The sequence below is a fragment of the Hirundo rustica genome, chromosome 2 (assembly GCF_015227805.2).
Source record: "Hirundo rustica isolate bHirRus1 chromosome 2, bHirRus1.pri.v3, whole genome shotgun sequence".
NCBI classification, from domain to species: Eukaryota; Metazoa; Chordata; class Aves; order Passeriformes; family Hirundinidae; genus Hirundo; species Hirundo rustica.
In genome coordinates this window covers 17,067,416-17,075,684 of record NC_053451.1, presented here as the reverse complement: position 1 = coordinate 17,075,684, position 8,269 = coordinate 17,067,416, and positions in this window count along the sequence as shown.

Here is an 8,269-nt window from a genome sequence, read left to right as displayed (position 1 = left end):
TGAACTTGATCTCCGCATTTGCTGTATTAGATCCAGAGCCACTGGTCACAGTGGTGCTTGGTCTGTTCATGTGGGTATGGCACCTAACCCTGGCTCTATTCCTGTATTCCTGTACGTGCTCCTCCGGGTGACATTTTACAGAGCAGGGACAAGCATCGGCATTTCTTGGTTGCGTTACTGTGGGCTATGAGTTTATGATGTGATAACACCAAGGTTAATGAGGGTACTCTGGGATGTGAATTCATTGCTGCTCTCCTGCCCTTACTTCAGCACTGCCTTTGGGAGTCCATTAATAACTGTACCCAGTCTGTGGGGGGAACAGGGAAAGGATGATTTTCCCCCCTTTTCATCCTTCAGCCCTGTTAAAAGAGCTTTTGAGAATTTTGAATTCCCTTTGGATGGTAGGGAAGTATGTTCTTGTTGCTATGTCTGCTATGTCTCAGTGCAGTCCACACTCTTTAGAGTCACGTTTGGAGGCAGAACAGAGATTTCCAAGAAGGCCATTCAGAGACCTGTCCCAAGGGGGAATTGTCATGAGTGGCATGGGATGTGTGAGAAAATTGGCCAAATTTCTGAGAAATTCTCTGCTCCAGTGGTTTGGGAGTTCACCCCTGAACAATAGCAAGACTCTGATAAAGTGACAGAATATTTGCAAGGAGAATGCTGTGGCAGCTCCAGAGATGAGCAGCTTACTGCAGTGCGTTGGACCCTGGCTACTCTTTATTGGACACTGGTGGTCAGCAGACAGCACCCTCAGGGGAGGAGGAGGAAACAGAGCAACAGGCACTGCTGCCTCAACCAACTGCAGCTGAAGTGGGGCAATAACCCATGCTGGGAGCAGTCACCCCTACATGGAAGAAGGAACCAAGACAAAATCAGTGCAGTTAGTGAGGGATGACAAAGCAGGGCCCTCAGAACAGGAGGAGGAGGCAGGGCCAGAGAAAATCACCTGGTCCCTGTCCCCGGGTGAGCTGTGTGAAAGATGTGTGAAAAGGTTCCAGCCAGCAGTTAGGTGAGGCCCTGGTGACCTGGCTACTCCAGTGCTGGGATATCCTGGCCCACAGGATGGAAGGGGTGGTAGTGAAGCCAGGCAACTGGGATGCTTGTCCTGGGATGAGAACATTGACAAGGGCACCAGGACGAGGACAAAATCTCTCAGGCTCTGAAGGCAACTCCTGTCAAGCATGAGGGAAGGGCATTCTCTCAAGGATGATCGAGTAGTGCACTGAGACAAGTGGAACACCATGGAGCAAGGTACCCAGTATCTTGGAGAGAATTAGCTGTGCTGGGGATAATCTGTAAGGATTCAAATGATGACCAATCCCCTGTAAATCCATATGAAGTCCAATGTACACAAACTGTGTGGCAGAAGTTCTCACAGACCATGCCAGTGCTGTATGCCAGGTCATTGGCAGTGATGTCATGGAAAGAAGAATAAAAAGTAGTTACCAAACTTAATGAAACTTCAGCTATATGAAATATTTTTTCTGCCCCAGCCCCCATCCCCCAGGCCTGTGTCTTGTCCATGGAAAGACTGTCCAAGGACCTGCAGCTATTTAAAGAGGACTAGTGATTAAAAGAAGCGTCCCAGTACAGCCTGGAGTCTCTGCTATTGGGAGCAGGAACCTCCTGCTTGAGAGGGTGCTCACCATGAGTAACTTGTGGTTCTACCTGCATGACTGTGGAGAGGACATGAAGAAGTGGGATGGAAAATCCACCTCTGCCCTGACAGCACAGCTATGTGAGCTGGTGGGAAGAACATCATCCTTGAGGAAATGCCTCAAGGATAAATGCTTTTCCAGTTTCCTGTGGGCAAGGCCTCAGACACCACAGGAGGGCTGGTGTTACTACCGATCCTCTTGAAGGATTCCAGTTCACACTTAGAAGAAGTGAGCAGTGAGTACCATGACCAGAACTAGAGAGACCCTGTCTCTTGCCAGGTGGAGAAAAGGGACAATCTGATTTATTGGACTGTGTGGATCTGATGGCCTGGCACAAATATAAGGCTTTAACTGACACTGGTGCACAAAGTACCCTGATGCCATCAAGATACATAGGGGCAAGAATCTCTCTGTATTTCTGGGGTGGCAGGAGGATCCCAACAGTGACTCTGCTGGAAGCTGAAGTGAGCCTGACTGCAAATAAATGGCAGAATCACCCCACTGCAACTGGCCCAGAGGCCCTGGACATCCTGGGCATAGATTACCTCAGGAGAGGATATTTCAAGGACCCTAAAGGACATAATCGGACTTTTGGGATAGCTGCTGTGGATACAGGAAATTAAACAGCTACAGCTCACACACAAAAATGCACCAGTAAAGAAGGAATTGCTGGACTGCCCCTTCTCCTCACTGCCTATCAGTGCACCACAAACACCGGAGCTATGCACTCTTCTTGCCATCTGTATGTAGGGTCTCATACTCCTACAGTCTGGTGAGTCCGCCTGCCAATTTGAAATCTCCAAAATCCCCCAGAGTAAGGTCCTAGAACGAAAAGAAAGGGCTGGACACCACGTTCCACTTGCAGCCTGTGGACACCCTGGTGCTATTCAGTCTCCTTCTCTATGTACCTTCCCATTCCTTCCCTCTTACAGATCCAGGCTCCCAAACAGTTTCCTACCTGCTCCCACACTAACAGCGTCACAACAAAAAGTTTGCGGTGTCTTTTGCCTTCTCGTCGCGGTTGCCAGCACCACACGATGGCGGCAGTGTAGCTGTAAAAGAGGTAAATGTCCTGATTCTCCAGAGGCAGTGAAGAGTGCCCACCTCAAGTTCAAATTGTCAGTACTGGCGAAAAGCAATGTGCCAGGCCAGAAAAGTTTGTTCTGATCTTCAGATTCCATTTGCAACCCTTAATTCACATCACGCTCTAGCGGCATTCACTCCCTCTTACGACTGCTGTCCCATGGCAAGGAAAACCCGGAGATCCAGGGTTTTTAAGTACCGGTCATAGGCCGCCTACTGGAGGTGAAGACCAGCAACAGCTTTCTAGCCTGGCACCGGTTGTGTTGGAGCAACCCTTGGACATATTCAATTTTTGAGCTTAGTCTGTAATTTCCAAAGTGGGGTCCAGGAACTGAGTGACAGTACCATTCCTTTGGAAATAAAGAACGTAGTGCCAGTGTTGCTGGTGCAGATCACAAGCTTCCAAGGGGAGGTAAAGGCCAGCAAGAACTTTCTGTCCTAAAATGGTTTTTGTGCAAGCAACCTTGGATGTATTCAAAATTGCAGGAGGTATCCTGAAAGAGAACAACAGTTCTTTTACATGGGAAGGAAAGCACCTAGACCACGTGTTTCAGTAGAAGACCATAACTTACCCAGGGGAGGTAAAGACCAGTAACACTTCTTCCCTTTGCAGCTTGGATCCATTTGTCTGAGCTAGTGTCCTGAACGTGAATCGTATTACCTTTCCTTGGAAATAGAAACAAGCTCATCCTGCAGATGATTGCCCAGTGAAGGTAAAGACCTTCCTGTCCTGGCACCTTTCTCTCTTAGATCAATCCTAGGACAAATTCAGTATTGGAGTGGTAGGGAAATTTTGGCTGTAAGTTCCTAAAAAGGGATGACTGTGCTTTTACCTGGGAAGGAAAGCACTGTGTCCCAGTGTGGCAGCTGCAGATGAGAGGCTGCATCACAGAGGTAAAGGCCAGCGACCGCTTCCTGTTCTGGAACCTCTTGTCTGGGATCATTCCCTGCATGTATTCGATTGAGCAGTGGTATCCAAATTTATAGCAGGGAGAGAGAAAGGGGGTGAAACAGCCTTCCTGGAAAGGAGAGCGCCTTGCCCCGGTGTTTTTTCTACAGATGGTAGGCTGTGCAGGCAAGGTAAACAGCAACAAAACCTTTCTTCCTGGGACATATTTTTTGTAAGAGTTATCCTGTGCCCTATTTAGTTTTGAAGATTGAATTTAAATTTTGCATACGCCCTCCAAAAAGTGAATGGTATTATCTTTCCTTGTGAAGAAAAGCATGCAGCCTGGGTGGTGGCTGAAGTCAACAGGCTGCTCAGGAGACCTAAAAGCCAGAAACAGTTTGTTTTCATGGGACCCCCAGTATAGCCTCAGTTTCAGGACCTGTTCAGATTTGAAGGTTGTATTTCAGTTTTGGATGTGGGCTCCAGAAAGTGGATGAAACGGCCTTTCCTTGGGCAGAAAAGCACCAAGCCACAATATTGGTGGAGCAGACTACAGTCTGCCAAGGAGAGAGAAGGACCAGTATCAGCTCTGTGTTCTGGCATCTTTCATTTGGGAGCAATCCCTGGACGTCTTCAATGATGGTGCTCAGATTCAAATATTGGAGGAGGTATTCTGAAATTTATGGCAGCACATTCACCTTTTCAAGGAAACCACTTCGTCCCCATGGTGGTGGTGGTGTAGATGGGAGGCTGCCCAGTAGAGGTTAAGGCCAGCACGAGGTTTCTGTCTTGGCACCTTTCATTTGAGCTCAAAGCCCAGACTGATTCTTTTTTGGAAGTGGTAACCAAATAGGGGGTGCTGTCAGCTGAAGACTATGAGAGTAAATAATTTATTTTAATGTGTCTGGTTTGCTATCCTTGATCTTGCAGGACAAAGACAAATACCTACCAACACTGAGAGTATTGTGCATTTCTTCCCAAAGAAAAGTAGTGACATCCTATTTCAGAATCCCACCTCTAGAATTTGCAGCTGAGCTCCAAAATTGAGTATGTTCAAGGTTTGCTCCCACAGATAAGGTTCCAGGAGAAAATGCTCTTGCTGGCCCTTACCTCCTTGATCTTTTTTTCTCTGCGGCACCAACACTGGAGTTAGTTATATCCCTTTCCCATGGGAAGTACTGTCACTTGATACCACCTCCAAAATATGTATGGGGATAGCTCTCACACAAAAATTGCCAAGAAAGAAAGTTGTTCCTGGCCCAGAATTTACATAGGCACCCTACAAATCTGCACTACCACTACTGGAGCTGGGTGCTTTCCTTCCCAAGGAGAGGTAATGGAATCATCCTTCAGGAGTCAACCTCTGAAATTTGGATACCACCCCCAAAACTGAGTAGCGTTAGGGATTGCTCCCACAGACACAATGTCAAGACAGGAAGATGTTGCTGGCCTTAACTCTCTTGGGCAAAAAATCATCTCCATACCAATACTGTTGCAAGGTGCTTTCCTTCAAAAAAAAAAGCACCATCATCCTCATTCAGGAGCCCAGCACACATCATGGTATTTTCTCCCTCACTTGCAATGACAGCATGCATAAGAAAGTTTAATGCAAAAGATTAATTTGCCTTCTACAAAGCTATAAAAAAGCTGCATGGTGCTACATGTAAACATGAAGAGCTCACAAAGGCACTCATACACATACATAGAATCTAATTTTTTGAGGTCAACACAGATGCTCTGCCTTTTAGGGCAGAGATAGCTCCCAGTTCTGTCCTTAATGCACTACTAGAGATGGATGGTGAGAGCTGGATTCAACAGGCACATGCCCTCTGATGGCAACTCTAAGGGCATACACACCTCAATACTCATTTTACTTAAAAGTCTGTTGCTCTGAACTCACAGGTCTGGCAACGCTACACAATTCATGTCAGCCTGGGATGTAGCAGAAGGGAAACACCTAAAGGACAAAACCTGCAAAAGAACGTCCCCACACACAGCTCTGTTGGTGCCCATTAGTCTGAGACTTCCAACCAGTCAAGAGTCCAGATTTCTATGTAAGAATTTGAAGCCATGTAAGTCCACCGCAAAGCTGAAACGGTAGATTTTATAACTGAGAAGACCAAGACAAATTCTAGTATTCTGTATAACACAAGGCACAGAATTTCATTCAGTCCTTCATCCACAATAACTGATTTGCATATGAAAGGTTTACTATAATTCTTGTAGAGGGAGGAAAAAAGAAAGGACATAAAAGCAGAGATTGACAGTGTTTTTAAAGTCCTTATAAAAGCCTGTGGAACAATTCACAAGACAGATTTTCAACAAGAATAATGACAGGTCCGTAGGCTTTTTGGGATAACATCTGGATAGATGCAGGTTAGCAAAGTTTCTTGGTTTGATGAGTAAGCAGGACTGATTTATTTCAGAGACTAGAATAAGAGTCTGAAAATTATATGTACCTTTTAAGACTCCTACATTCAAATACCACATATGAAAAATGGACCAGCCCAACAGACAGCTGTCAATAATAATCCCCAAATGCCCATGGTCTGCTATTAATCCAAATCTGGGGATTCTGTGACTTCTGTTGTCTTTTATCCCTGCACCTGGGTCCTGGTTTTTAACCTTCTACTTTGTTACAAATAATAATTTCACACAGTTGCTAGTTGATTATCCTGCATTCAAGTAAATGTTGTAAATATGGGTAGTTACAATTACAAGGAGCAATTATGCAACTATACCAACCAACAGAGTTTTAACATCTGCATTTAAATTACCTTCACATGCTGATTCAATACACCATTTTTCACTGCCACTTAAAAGTATCTGACAGGCCTGTATAAGTGCAACCTGATGAGGCTCCATCTGAAGGACTTTAGTGGATCCTGTATTAAAACAAATCAAATGTATTTTTAACAAGAGCCAAAGTAACAGGAATGAAAACTCAGAACCAACAGAGGCTGTTTGCTGAAAATTTTTATTTCCTAGATCATTGCCTGAAAAAGTCCCAAATGTTGCTAGGCTGACATGAAATGTATAGTCTGATTTATCACCACTGGGCTGAGAAATAAAACTGCAATATGATTCAGAACTTTTGAGTCTCTCACATCACCAAATACTTTTAAACAAAACCATGCCAGTTCACCTGAAAACTTGAGACTTATGACCTTCAACAAGTTAATTAAGTTGAATATATACACATTCTGGGGTGCTATTTTGATTACTGAGTCTTGTTTCTTCCCAAGTCTCTCCCATCCATCTCCTCGTCTTTCCCAGTAAATATGAAATAGAAGATTATAAAAAATTAGGAAACCTTGTGAAAGTATCATACTGAATTCTTACTAGACTATTATCTTCTATCAAGAAAGCCTTAAATGTTATTTCTCAAGTTAACAAGATATACCCAACTTACTTGTACTGCAATAATATTCTCACTCATTAGTTATTTGTTAATCATTTTTAGGGTTTTTATTTTAAATTCCGCCTTGGCTCTGCCATTCATATGAAACAGCAGGTCTTCCACATGGCAAATTTAATCTTCAGTAGGCTGAGAAGAATATTTGTGTATTTAAGAATATGCAATTAAAAAAGAAAATCAATAGGACAAAATGCACACTACTGAGGAAATATGAGTAATTTAGTAGAGACCCAACTTTGGCACAATTACCTCTCTAGGTTATTAGATTTCAGCTTTGTCTAAAGAATCCTAAGCTTGTGGTTTGGGCCTATTAAACTCATAAACTATAGAGAGACTGCTTTGCTACTGTTTTCAGAACTGTTTGAGCAGTACTACACAAATCAATAATGCAGCAGTAGAGACTTTCACAGCAGAAGACTTACACAAAATAGAAAAGCCTTTGTAGAAAGGATAGTGGTTTTTATTGTAGACTTAGAAAATACTGAATTATGAAAAATACAAAATCAACTGTTGTAATTATCTGTTTATTTTGCAATCCGCATGCCAACATACCCTTATGGCTTTAAGATAGTCTGTCCAAAGTATTTTAAAACATGCTTTAACAAAGTATTTTACAATTTCAAAATCGCATATTTATTTACTGGAAGAAAAAAATAAAACCAAGACTCCAAAAAACATTTTCCTGAGAATTTTTTATCATAAAATTGTCATTCATTTATAACATTTGCAAGTTGATGATATAGGCTTATAGAAGTCAACATGCAACTTGTAGGTCTATGGTATTAAATAAATATTTTAAAAATTATTTAGATGCAGCTGGTCAGGCAAAAAACCTACTCTCAAACTTCATCAAGTTCGTATCAGGTTTAAGAACATGATGTTACTTTTATCATAGGTCAATGCCATGATTCCTGCCCTGGAATCCCTCCACCATCAACTACCTATATGGAATTCAGGCTGTGGCTGATCTCCAGACTGCAGCAGCGGAGCATAAACCCTTTAGGGATATTCCAGCCTCACACTTGGTCATCACTGCCCTTGTTTTCCAACATCTGCAGCCAAGTGTGTCAAGGCTTTGGGCCACTGGATAAGCTCCCAGCCAGCCATTCCCTACAAAGATGCTCCACCTCATTATAACAAGGATTTACCCAAAGGAATTCTATTTCCAACTATGTGCACTATTAGGACAATGCTTTAATGCCATTGTCCACGTCATTT